Genomic DNA, 14,273 nt, shown 5'->3' with positions numbered 1-14,273 from the left:
CTGGATATCAAGCAGGCAGGTGTGTGTCAATCTTGTCTTTTGATTAAGATGTTACAATTTGAGATAGGCTTTATAGAATTCAGGGATATTCTGCACTAAAGCTAAAAATACGAAATTTAGATGATTATAATAATATACCAGAATTGGTTCCTTAACCATGGGAATAACTGAAATTGAGATTTTTAGTCACTCCTGATTCTAAGGAGAGGGCTATTTAAAGCCTCAGAAGTAAAGAACAAATCCTAGTTAATTTCTGGAGGGGGGAAAACCTTGACAATGTTCCTTTCTGTTAATTTTCATAATAGCCCTAAGTTTTGAGATACAATTACTGTATTTATAACAATAAATGGATTTAAAAGAGTAATATTTACAGTGAGTGCTTTTCTAGTATTGTTTTAAGTGAATCAGCCCATCATTTCATTGAAACACTTTCAGGTACCCAGACCTACTGATAAAAGTAATATTATTCTGCAGGAGTGGTGCTGCTACATTTCTGCCGATGCGAAAAGGATTTCTATTTAGTTGATCCTCCGCTATAGACTAAATGGTGCAGGTGTGACTGAAAAACCTTCTGTCCTCTGGGTTTTCCTTAAACTTGGATGCTCATTTATTTTAACGTCCATGAAGAGAAACGCCACACTGTAAATCTGTTGCCAATTTTAAATCCCTGCTCTTTGGCACAGGTATATGTAGGTTTCATTCACCCACCTCATGCACACAGAACTGATAGTTGTGACAACTTTTAATGCTGATTTCCTGTGGTATCGCACCTTCTAATGCTAAAAACTTCCCATTTCTCAGGAGCCAATTTATGGTGATCTACAGTTGTCCTGTCCACATCTAATCAGGAAAGTGAGGTGCAGTAGACTGCATTGGGTATTAGTACCGTTCCGTGCTTCAGTGGCCATTTATAGTCATTTTTATATGATACTCCCAGCCAGTTTCCTTTTGACAAAAGAGATCATTTCACTCCTGCATACAATGGAAAATTTATTTTATTGTACCTCTGGGCCTACTTCTCTTAAAAGTGTAGTGTACAAATCTTTCTTTGTCAAGCCTGAACTACTGTATATAAAGGAAATAATGTAAAGTTATATTTTCATGTTTTTATACTTACCAACATGACGAAAATACATAATGTATGGGTATTTCAATATTTCAATTGCCAATAATGTTGACTGGGTTATAAACATCTCATTTTTTTTTTTTTAAAAAAAGGTAATCATAATTTAATATCCATGTTACAGTACACCAGTATATTGCTATATAAAGTATTCTGTGTGCATTTAAGTGGAAACAATAGTGAAGAATGATGACAGCTGTCTAGGGGTTTTTAAAATTCATTTTATAGGAAACTGTTATGGAACAACCAAAATGTTTTGAACTAATTCTTGTGTAAATTTCAAAATGTCCTTTACTGTACCCTTTTGTTTACACAGTATATGGTATCTTTATTTCTGCTTTGTTAAGTGGGTATCAGTACAAAGCTGGTCATTCACTTTTAAAGGCTTGTAAAGCCAGAATCATTTCCAGTTTTTCATGTGTACTTATATGAAAGAAAGAAAGAAAAATCCGCTTCTGATTTATTTTTAAATCTAACACATGATGGCTTTTCTGAAGTGTTGTACAAACTTCAATCATACATAAAATTTTGTTCTTTTTTAAAAAGGCAAATTATTATTAAGTGGTTTGTTTAGTATTATTTATATATGGTACTTACTCAGAGAAACATGCTTTGAGATGTTTTTTATTAAAAAAAAGAAAGAAGGAAAAACTCTTCCTAAAGCAGAGGAATATTCTCATTTGAATTTTGCCTGGGAGATTCCTACCAAGGAACTATATGCCCTCCCATGGGACATATTCTGACGTCTACTGTATGCAAACTGTATATATATATATATATATATATATATATATATATATATAAAATTCACATGATTCTCGTTGTTAGTTGTATCACAAATGGGGGGCAGGGGCGGTAACAGGACTTCTTAAACACTTTAGATAACATTTTCCAGGGCAATATACAAAACGAAAATCAGAAGAACAAGACATAATTCAATATACATTAATAGATTGTTCTTTGTGGATATGGGGAATGTGGATTCATTCAGCTGTCAAGGCTTTGGGAACGTTATTCCTCCCCTGATTGCAGCAAGAGCAGAGAAAACAAGGTAGAGTTCTTTTTAATGAGTTTTTTCCCCAATCCTAATAGTGAGAGACAAAAGAACGCAACAAGCCTTAAAATGCTCCAATCTGGGCTACTCCTCCCACATTTCTAGCAACAGCACCTCCCTTACCGGTGGCTGTTTGTGGTCAAAAGTCTCTGGTTCCGTTGTTCCTGCACCCTTAATGAACGCCGAGTTCTGGAAGAAGGGGGGTCAGAAATACTCTCCAGTGATGTGTCAGCTGGTTGCCCTGTCACAATTCCCCCCCTCCCTCCCCCGCTGCTTCTAACACGTCCCAACTCCTTTGTTCACCTGTCTCTGCGCTGTGACCTTCCTCAAACTTCTCCAAGCCCTGCTGTAAATCAAGGCTGTCTCCCTCTTCTCCTGCAGCGTCAGGAGAAGGGGTGTGTGTGTGACCCCCACCAGTTCTCCTCCTCCATCTCATCCTCTTGAGTCTGATCTCTGACAGCAGCAAAGCAGCAGAAGTATGATAAATTTAAATTGTCTAGTTCTAGTGTAAGCTTATTTAGGGTGGCCATACATCCAGGAATTCCTGGACCTGTCCTCTTTTTAGGGTCCTACATGCCCATCTTTAAAGCAAATGTCCTGGATCTGGGGTTTAAAAAAATAATAAAAATTTGAAACTGTGCGTGGGTGGATCTGGTTCAGACTCTAACTCTGGCACAGGCAACCCAGGCTCTGGTTCAGGCTCTGGCATGGGCAACACTGCCTCTGCCTCTGCCTCTGCCTCTGCCTCTGCCTCTGCCTCTGCCTCTGCCTCTGCCTCTGCCTCTGCCTCTGTCTCTGCCTCTGCTTTGGGCTCTGGCGTAGGTGGCTCAGGCTTGGGAATTCATTCAGTCCCTCTAAAATTGTTCCGTTTGTGAAATAAGAATCCATATTTAGGCTCACATCTTAGTAGTTAGATAGCCGCATAAGATCCAAATGGCAAAAGCTCATCTTTTGCCATGCACTTATATGATATTTTCATAACAACTATGGTAATAGTACAGGCTTGTCCACATGAGAAAATTATATAGCTGTTAATCTACTTTTCCCCATCTGAATTAGACCGGAATAGTCCACACCTGCACATATCTGAATTTGTACTTGAGGAGCATTCATACCAGCAGGCATTTCCATTTGTTTGTCTCTGCCTTCTAATTTTTCGGTTCTTTTATGCCAAATTAGTAACCCCCAAAGGCACACTCCTCCAGTGCCTCCCAAGACACATGGATGCCAACCAAGGTCACAGATGCTCACCTTGTTGTTGTTTTTTACAAATTCCTCAGCCACAAACAGCTCAAAAGCACACTGTCAGGCCATTGTAAATTATCAGCACACACTTTCATAGTTTTATGGGTTTGTGCAAATGTGAGAATCAAAATGTGTTTTTGTGTGTATGCAGGGCTGGATTTAGGTTTGATGAGGCCCTAAGCTACTGAAGGTAACGGGTCCCTTTATATGTCCAGCTGTACTTTGTCAACAACAATTTTTTTTGTGTGTGTTGAATATATCCTATATCATAATTTACGGACCTAATAGGTATCTAAAGCCATTTGCGCATAACAAAACATGTATTTTATCCAAGTAATTGTTGAACTGAAATAGAATTAAGATGAAGTATATTAACAGTGAAATTTTCGGGGACCCCCAAGAGAGTGGGGCCCTAAGCTATAGCTTGTTTAGCTTATACGTAAATCCGGCGCTTCGTGTATGTCTGTGTTTATGCACCTCCATTCAAGAGCATGCTAGGAATAGTGATAAATATGGACAGAAAAGAAAGTAAACCCATGGTAAATTTCATATTGCTGTGCGATATCAGGTGTAGGAATTGTTTACTTGTGCATTTTTCTAGTTTTCTTCAAATTTGAGGGACCAAATAAAATTTATAGGTATACACCGTTCACGAACACGCTGGAAATAGGGCCAAAAAAGAAATGAAACATTGTTGAAGTAGTAGTCATGGAAAGGGTAGTAGCAGAAAGGGACAATTGAGCCACCAACCCCAAAACACTGACTCAAACAGTGGGATGGCTTGGAGTGGCAGAGAGTTCCAAAATTTGGACACTGCCACACTTAAAGGTTAATTTCTTACAAGCATGCAAGGTGTATTATGTGGCACCTGTGACTGTGTCACTTCCACAGATCAAAGGAGTTGAACAGTCAGTTTACTCAGTCAAGCTCACATATATTGTTTCTATGTTGATAGGTTCCTCTCCAATATCAACAATATGTTAGCAAATGTATATATTTGAGTTGTTGGAACAACAGTTCTGAAATACCACATTTTGTGATGTTACACTAGGATTGCTGTGGATACAGCCACACTCTTGTGCATTCATATGCTGGTGTTGATAGACTTAATATGAAGCTGTTATTATTTTTTACAATATCAGTTATGTAGTGAATTTGCTAGTATTTAGTTTGCTTCAACTCACTGACTTCACTTTCTGACAAGATTCTGGTACAGCAATATGCTGTGGGATGACTATCTTATCGTTTAGCTCAGGGATAGGCAACCTAAGGCCCATTGGCCACAAGCGGCCCATGGGGGTCATTTAACTGACCCATGAGCCACCCCCGAACTGAGCCGCCCACTCGGCGAGTCCCCGCACGTTGCGCTAAACCAGCGCAGTGCGGGGACTCGCTTCCGCAGTGCCGGAAATTGCGTCTGCGCAGATGCAGATGCCAGAAATCACAAGCAGGTACGCTCACACGTGGGCGCAGTCTGGCCCACGGAGGGATCTCCACTGTAGTGAACTGGCCTTGGCGAGGTAAACCTTGCCAACCTCTGGTTTAACTGTCCTTTATAGTACAAGTAAGATTTTATTTGTTGAGTCAAGTACTACCCTGTAACATTTAGTATATTTCTTCTAATCTTTGTTATTATTATTATTTTTCTAGTTCCCTCTTTCTTTTGGGAAAAAGGACTTACTATTTAATGCAATTGAAAATACTACAGCTCCCTGATCCGCAGCCCAGAGAATTTCCCCTTGGGAACAGTCTTGACTAAAGTTAATCCCATTAGCTTTAGTAAGGCTACTCCTTCACTACTAGCTTGATATTATTATGACTTAGATCAGTAAGATATAACCATGCACACAAGTCTACAACACACAGCAAATCCATACAGTAAAAACATGACCTCAGATTGGGAATGGTGGGGGTCTTTCATATTGCAGTCGTTGAGGAACATGCAAAGCTGCCTTATATCAAGACAGACCATTGTCCACACTGACTGCCAGTGGAACTCCAGGGTTCCTGGCAGAAATATTTCCCAGTCATACCGAGAGGTGCCAGGGATTGAGCCTGGGTCATTCTGCATGCAAACTATGTGCTCTTCTGTTGAGCTATGGCCCCTTTATAGATAGCTGTAGCATGTTAAATGAAACCTTTATAACCCACATTTAGAAGATGTATTTGTTTTGGATGGTATGGCACTGTCAAAGATTCTATTTTCCGGAGCATTACATTATACAAAAGGGGGTTTAAGTGCTTTCTTGGAAACTGCACGAGAGACGTCTTGGAGAGAAATGGGTTGAACTGTACATTATGAAATTCTTCAGACCTCCAAGTAGTTTAATCATGAGACTTCTTTAAAGAATAAAGCTCTCCCCCCCCCCCCAGGAGATGAATGACTGCTTTTGCTATGCAATGAAGCTGTTGCCACAAGCAAATCTGCTTTTCATGTTCACACTTCTTTTATTTAAGTGTACCTCATGGGCTTACCTTCCGGGAAACACTTATTCACACATTTACACACTGCCCTAAGGTCTTCAGGAGATGGAAAGATGACAGAGCAACTTGACTTAACTCCTGCTTTGCCCCAGTGTTTTCCAGAAATGGATATTGTCTTCAACCTGGACAAAGCTGGACAAATGATTTATAGAGGGAGCTTCAGCCCAAGTAGCATAGGTTAGGAAAACCTAGGTACTTTCAATGAGTTCAGCACTGAAGGAATTACAACCCAGGGTGTTGCTTGTGGATGTTATTGGAGATCCAGTGGCAATGGCTGTAATCTTTGAGAATTCTTGGAAAATGAGTGACATCCCAGAAGACTGGAGACAGGCAAATGTCCTTTGAAAAAGAGAGAAAAGGCAGGTCTGGTGTAAATACCTGGCAAAATTCAACAGATTTTTAAGCATTAGTCAACAATAATTGGTCTATAAGCATCTAGAAAAGAATGCACTGATTTTTAGGTGCAAACCACTGTTTATACAGAATAGGTCATGTCATAATTTTAACAGCAAGCCCTAAATACACCTACAAGAGAGTTAGCCCCATTGAACATAGAGGGAAACATGCACACAGTGGCACCACTCGCCCATTAAAATCACCAGAATTTTCTTCTAGGTAAATATGCTCAGAATATGGGCAATGTTAAATTGCCTTAATCCTATAGCTCATGGGTTCTTGGCCACTGGATTTGCACATCTGGCATTGAGAAAGGGGAGAGGTTGGCATCTGCTGTTGGACCTCAGCCAACTTCCCAACCTCACCAGCTGCCAATGTCCCCAGTAAACCTGCCACACCTTTTTGAAGCCTAACTTAATACTGAGAAAAGGACAAGGGAGTAAATTAGAAAACGGCAGGACACACGATTACATGGTTTGTACATATATTGAAAAACTGGCGGTGGGCAACTGGTACCCACCAGTATTAAAAGGTAAGAATCAAAATTGGGAGGGTGCCAGATGTTTTTTAATGCAGCAGAAGCTCTTGGAGACTAAGGGGCTAATTGTCCATCTGCAACAAAGGTTTGTTTGGGACTCAGAAGGAGGTGCCAAGTGCCATTTGTGTCCACCTTCCTTTGTGCCCTATCTAATGTTATTGGATCACTTCACCACTCTCTCCTGGGTAACATATTTGACCAAAGAATCTTCTCTCCAGGCCACCTTTGGATAATAACTTCAAAATCAGAACAAGTTTTTAAAATCAAAGCCTTGCCTTTCAACAGTCCAAAGTCATTGCCACCCACATGCAGAACCAGAATGTGAGGTGGCTGCTTGATCATGTCCAGAAGATGAGCCACATCCTATCCCATGTAAGTCCCTCCTACACAACCACTGAACCGCTGCCATATGACTATGCCCCAACTAGGTCTCCAACCTTGAGTGTGTCACTCTACAGCTGGCCCAAGAACCATTTTGTGGCCTATGATGAAGACTCAAACATGGCTTCCATCCCAGCCACCTATGAAGAAAACAATGATAATGAACAATTTACACATGTTAACACTAGTTCTGCCTCCCCTTCAGAGACCATACAGCGGATGACCTCCATCTGTCAATAGTACAGATGTCAGACTGCAGTACTCCCAAATGCACAGATGATGGTGATGATGATGATGATTACAATTTATTACACACCCTTCACCCCTAGGGTGAGTTACAGCAATTAAAATACAACCTTAATATGAAAACACAATATTAAAAACAGTTTGAAACAGCCTAAGATTACAGAAATACAGTGAGTCCTAAAAATATAAATCTCAAGTGTCAAAAGCCAAGGTAAAGAAGTTAATCTTCAGCATTCCCCAAAAGCTGAATAGTGAAGGTGCCAGATGTACCTCTGTGGGAACAGAAGGGAGTTTCTCAATTTAGCGGCTGCCACAGAGAATGGCCGCCTCATGCTCCAAGCTTCTGTGGGCAGTGGAACAACCAACAGGGCACGCTCTGCCAATATCTGCACCCAAGAAGGTTCATAGAGAAGGAAATGATCTTTTGGGTATTTGCTGCCCCAATTCCGAATGAATGAGTTCTGAAGTCCTGGGGAAGCTCCCATTTACTTTGCCACAGTCCCAAATGGGAACTTTGTCCATAGAAGCCAATCAGCATAACAAAATAGATGCTTTAGTGATTGTTGAGACAGCATTCAACCCTCAGAGTTATCTGCAAACAATGAGACTCCCAGGTCTCTTGATAAATCCTGAAATTGCTGCATCAAGTGTATATACTAACCCAACCCTAGCTGCTCCAGCAAAAAAATAATAATGCTCTCTCTCTGAAAGACCAGTTCAGCTCCCCAAATCCTATTCCAGGAAAGAACCAGAATGTTCAAATGCTACACATAAAATAGTTCAGCCCACCAAGAGAGCCCTACCCACATAAAATTGGTCATTGTAACAGAAGCCCAATAAGACTGGGACGAGTCAGAAAGTGGACTGAATGCTGGTTCTTGCCATCAAAGCCCCTATGCCATATCTGTGCACTATTTTTACTGCTTTATCAAATGAAGAATAATGTACCGAGCCCAGGTGATCCAGGAGGAAACCATTTGATGAGCCCGCTTTAGGAGATGAAAGATAGTGTGCCACCCTAAACCATTCTGGCTCTTTTTTCAGGATGACAAACAATGGAGTGATGTACAGTGTAGGCAAAGAGGGATGGGAAAAGAAGCCTAATGTCCTACTTTCCCCCAGTTTCTATCCACCCCCCATCACCTCTTCTGCCAACCTCACATAATTACAAAACATGGTTCCCTCGGCCCTCAATAAGGGATACTAAACCCCTTTGTAAATCCTTCCAACAAATACTTGGCATCATCTGTTCTTGGATATTATCTGGATATCAAAATTACCAGATGAATGGGGCTAGGGCCCTTTCCTTGAGCTGAACCTGTAGGGCCCAACTTCAATCCCTGCTCGTCTCTTGCAGGCTAAAAGAACTTTGGTCTGGCGCATCCCAGATGTGCTTGAGCTCCACACCACAATGTAACATTCATGGCTGAAACAACATGGGTTTCTGTTACAATGGCCTCTAGAGCTATATTCCAAACATAGCAGGCAGGGTTAAACCACCTGCCTTGTCCCACAGGTTACATTTGTAATAATCCAGTATCAACACTGTCTCCCAGCAGTATTTAGCCCCCGATGTAAAATGCATCAGAAACTTAGATTCTGGCTTTGACAGAGAAACATGAAAATGCCCTCGAAGCTTCCATACTTTAAGAAAGCCACCCTGCTTCCATCACCAGAGTTCAGACCATTCCTAGTCCAGCAAACAAACATGGTATTAATAACCTGGTGCAGATAAACTAATCTAATGGAAATAGCACATTCTACTCTGATTAATGGAGCCTACCCTGTTCCAGTTTCTATTTGCAGCTCTCTGCCCTTCTTTCTGATGGCATGCACTTGAGGAGCACTGCAGGCAGTCCCATGGGGAATGTGCCTCAATACCTTCTTGATAGATTAGCTCCTTGATCCAAAGGAGAACACGTGGAGCCTCTGCAAATAGGTCAACAATACCGTGTGGAAAAGGAGAGTGTGCACACAGCCCCAAGGTCTTGAACTGGGAAGGTGAACCAGATTCATGCAACTCCCCATCCAGCTGATGATGTGGGTATGGAAACCTGACTCTGAACATGTAGTGCCATTAGGTGGGGCTGAGGGATATGTAGCTCAGGATTCCTCAGGGTTAGATTTCATATATATGCACAATTAATTTTACATATCCAGACACCAACCACTGCAATTCCCCCCAACAATGCATTAGCAAATTTAGCAGGGAGAAGCAATTTTGACATCATGTACAATAGATGCATTCAAGCTGTTCTGGTTGTTCCATTTGTGTTACCTTCTCTCCACTTGACAGGAACAAAAGCCCTTTAAAAGTTTGCAAGTTTTGGGTTTCCCTGTCCCTCAGCTCGGAGCTAAGGGATAAAACCAAGAGAGAATTCTTGCTATAAGTTATAACCATTTTATATTCTCAAAAAGAGTGAATGGGGAACACAGAGGTTCATTTTACATCATAGAGAAGATCGGAATCTGAACCACAGTCTGGAGCAGAGAGATTCAGAAATGCACTGGATTTTTTATTTTTTTATTTTTTATTTTTTTTAAATCATCTTGTTATATAAGGCTAATTTGGGGGCCCACGTACACCCCTAGAAAACATTGCCATACCTGTCATGCCAGCATTCCAGCAGTATTTTGCATTGCTTGTTCTTGTTTAATGATTTCATATTTTTAGCAGACCAATTTAATTTTTATCAGTGTCAGGCTAATAGTGCCTCAGTTGTACTTGCTGCTGCTTCACAGATTGCACTCCTCTGTATTTAGGTATTATTATCATCTTAATTAAAATAGTTAATCATTTTCTATTAATCAGCAGTGAAGGCTTTATATACAAAAGAGGAGTGTTATTTGTTTTATAAGAAGACAAGTTATAACCATACCCACACAGACAAAATGGCTTTCCCTACTGTTTCTGCAGAATAAGTGTAGAAAAGGATTTAAAATGGGAATCAGCTAGGCTTTTGTACACTTTTGATATATGCATGCTCATAAAAGCATTTTCTTGGGAGCAGTCATATTATAGAAGGCTTCTTAGAGGTGGCCCTGTAAACTTGATTGTGGATTCCTAATAGATTTAAACAATGGGATCATATTACAGCAAATTGTCTGCATATTGTATTCCAGCAAAACAGTTCCACATGCATGCATCTACAAATAGTCAATAGGAGACTATTGAGTTCCAGCCTGACTGAACTTTGTCATCATCCGACTGTCTCTTGCACTGAGCGCTTGCTTGTATCCAAGCTGCTTGTGCATGCTCATTACTGCTGTGTTTTTAAGAAGTCCAACTGATTATATGTAAAATTATTGCAAAAATTAACATATTATACATTAAATGCACATTGTGTAATGTGGCACTATATTTCCACTATATTGTGGTCTGAATAGGGCTTGCAGCACCACTGTTGATATAAAATATACAGTGACATGTCCACCATTCACACAATCCAATGCAAGCCTATTTACCTCTGTGGTATTACATGCATAAAGAATTTTGCTTCACTCCTTCCCCATCATGCTGAAGTATCATTATGACCCACTGCAGAAAATAAAGGAAAAGAGACAAGCAACACATCCTGCTCCCCTTCTGCTTTTGTGGCACCTCAAAAGAGGGAATATCTCTCTACACTGGAAAAATGCCCATCTTCCCAGCAGACACCCATATTTTCTCTCCTTCACTTGGCAGCAGAAGTAAGTCTTGTTGTTACTTTTCATGCTTCAACCTCTTATTGCTTCTGGAACATGTTTGAAGTGAGCCTACTTTATTTCAAACCAATTCTCAACCCTGATTGCGGAATGTGAATGGGCCAAGAGGAATAAGCTGTGCATATGTGGCAAGTATAAAGCAATGGGGAAAACAGTAGCTTTGTTTTTTGTGTGATTTTGGATTCCAAAAAAGAAAGTAACAGCTTTCCCTGTCTCGCCAAAGTAACCATCACACCCAATGACTTCCCATGGGACTACTGACTCCGGTCTTCAACAACTTAGAATTTTGACAATAATTAAGAATTCGATTTGGCTTTCGGTCTCTTGTAAATTCCCACTGCCATCTGGAAAGGCGGATTTCTGCTGACAGAATGGAGCAGATGTAAATTCATTGAAAAGTAATTTATAGCAAAGCAAGGTTTGTATGTAACCAGTAGAGATTTTCTGCAAGCGCCACAGCATTGATTTCTATGCCTTCTGGACAGAGACAGACAGCTTGACACTCCAGATGGTTCTGGGTCTCATCAGCTTGGATAATTATTACAATAGCCAGGGATGTTCTATTCTAGAGCATCTGTGTGGCATGATTTTAAGCCCCTCAAGGTTATTGCAATTAGTATTTCTTACTCAAATATTTGTGTTAGCATTTAGATCTCATTTAAACATGACCCCCATGTACGGAAGGAAAGTGTTCCCATGAGGTACCCCATATGCCTGGCATCTCGTCTAACTTTAAATCAGTTCACCTTGCCTGTGTCTGCAGTGCTAGCATGTAATCACAGCAGCCCCAGTGGGGCCCTGATTCTTACCACCAGGAGCGAGGAGTAAGGTACCAGTCTCTCCCAGGGCTGTTGTGCTGTTGCCTGGACTAATATAAGCAAGAAGAAGTTGCCGATGACCCAAAAAGGGACCAGGTGGGAAATAGGGGCCATCCACAGAACACACCAGACTATTCATTTTTTTAATAAAACCCCACTGTTCAGATAACATACCCTACAGCAAGTTGAGTCCCAAAACCAGGACGTGCGAATTCTCCCGCATGAGTCATGTGACCCACACAAGATGACAGAATCCAAAAGATATGTGTGTTTTTTCAGAGCCGTGCTCTGCACAAGATCACAGCCTCAAGAAAGTGCTGGGGCTGTGGGGGGGGGGGGAGAGAGGGAGAGTGATCCTGGTGCAAATTCACACGAGCAATGTAAAAATGGCAAATGCAATGACCACCGTCAAAGAGTGAAGTGTGATGAAACACCAATACCTCTAAATTATTTCATTACAATTAAAATGGGATTGTATTAAAAATCACCCCAAGTTTCCATGCAACACCCCCCCCCTTAATACACATTCAGTTCACCTGGAAATTATAGGAATGACTTTCAGGTGTAATTTGGAGGTTTTTAAAAATTTATTCAGTAAATTAATTTATCTGAATTAGTTCATTCCAAGCACTGACTAAAACAGAATGATTAAAGAAACTGAAAAAGAGATTCAGCGGATGATCATCTTTAGTATAGGTCAAACAATGTCACTTTCAGGCTCACATTGACAATGCTTTCTACAGAGAGAGAACCTATGTAATATAAATAATTTTCCAATTTCAGGTCCACCTTATATGTAAATATATATATATATATAATAGTCTCTCTCTCTCTCTCTATATATATATATAATAGTCTATGTAAATTTAATTTGCTTCATTACATACTTCTTTGGTGAATTGCCACTGATTATAATGATATCACCTTACCTTGATGTATTACTTTAATCTACTTTACCATAAGGAAAGAATAATTCTATGCCATAGTCCTTTACTAAACTATGCACGCTATTGATCCTAATGCGACTGAACATTCCTATCGCTAAATGCTGCATTGCAGCTAATGTTTCTTTGTTATTATTCATTAGGCACAGTCTGTTATACATTGTAATGTATATTAGTTAATGTATAGTGCTTACAAATGTGTTCCAGACTCATTTATACTGAAGGGATGGTGATAATGGAGGTAATTCCAGATTTGCTTTCTACAATTCTCTATTTGAAGTGGAAATTCAGGGATTGCAGGGAAATAACCTCCAGCCTATCTGCCATAACACAGTGGAAAGGTTCTACATCTCAAATGATTAAGTTGACATTTGGGGGACTTCTGATGCTACAAGGTGCAAACTGTCAAGATGAAAACAGCAGCTTCCTTATAGAGGACTTTTTAGGCTGCTTATTTTTCATCATATCCACTCAGGGAAATATACATCCTGTCCTTTAAGCTACTTCTAGAAAAGGAGACCTTATGCCACTAGTTATGTAAGAATTTCAAATATGTATGACTGTGGTCCTAAACAGATTTACCTGAAAGCTAGATTGGGGGTGGGGGTTGTGTGCTGCTATCAATAAATGTGTTTAGGTTAACCCCTTTGTTTATGGAGGCTGGTGCCACATTTCAGTTTAAGCTGAAATAATTATTCCTATATAATTAGCTGCAGACCAACCGGCACATCAGTTATTAATATTTCCACCAATCCATCTGTTGGCTTCAGTGTGATTTTGTTGTGGCTTGTGATGTTGCACTGGTACACTGTGCCAGCTAATAATAATAATAATAATAATAAAAATAAAAATAAAAATACCCCACCCATCTGGCTGGGTTTCCCCAGCCACTCTTCGTGGCTCAGAACAGAACAACAACAACAACAACAACAACAACACAGTGGTACCTCGGGTTAAGTACTTAATTCGTTCCAGAGGTCTGTATTTAACCTGAAACTGTTCTTAACCTGAAGCACCACTTTAGCTAATGGGGTCTCCCACTGCCACCGGGCCGTGTTCTCATCCTGAAGCAAAGTTCTTAGCCCGAGGTAATATTTCTGGGTTAGCAGAGTCTTTAAACTGAAGCGTATGTAACCTGAAGTATATGTAACCCGAGGTACCACTGTAATGTGATAAAGCATTAGACATTAAAAACTTCCCTAAACAGGGCTGTCTTCTAAAAGTCAGATAGTTGTTTATTTCCTTGACATCTGATGGGAGGGAGTTCCACAGGGCGGGCACCACTACCGAGAAGGCCCTGTGGAGTTTGGAACTGACAGGGTTAAAACTCCGTGGTGTC

The 14,273-nt window shown here is 40.4% G+C and overlaps 1 protein-coding gene across 2 annotated transcripts in view; it reads left to right on the top strand.

Annotated features, from left to right (window-relative positions):
- Positions 1-1,680, top strand: part of GRIA2 (glutamate ionotropic receptor AMPA type subunit 2) — a 74,571-nt gene extending 72,891 nt beyond the window's left edge. For both annotated transcript variants that reach the window (XM_081875271.1, XM_081875270.1), the window contains exon 16: positions 1-1,680. This exon is cut by the window's left edge and continues 1,260 nt beyond it. The gene's annotated coding sequence lies outside the window, so the exon portion shown is untranslated.
- The last annotated feature ends 12,593 nt before the right edge of the window (positions 1,681-14,273 follow it).

This window comes from Podarcis erhardii, assembly GCF_964252035.2.
Source record: "Podarcis erhardii genome assembly, chromosome: 9".
NCBI classification, from domain to species: Eukaryota; Metazoa; Chordata; class Lepidosauria; order Squamata; family Lacertidae; genus Podarcis; species Podarcis erhardii.
Note: the sequence above shows the minus strand (reverse complement) of the source record. Positions and strands in the feature narration are given on the sequence as shown.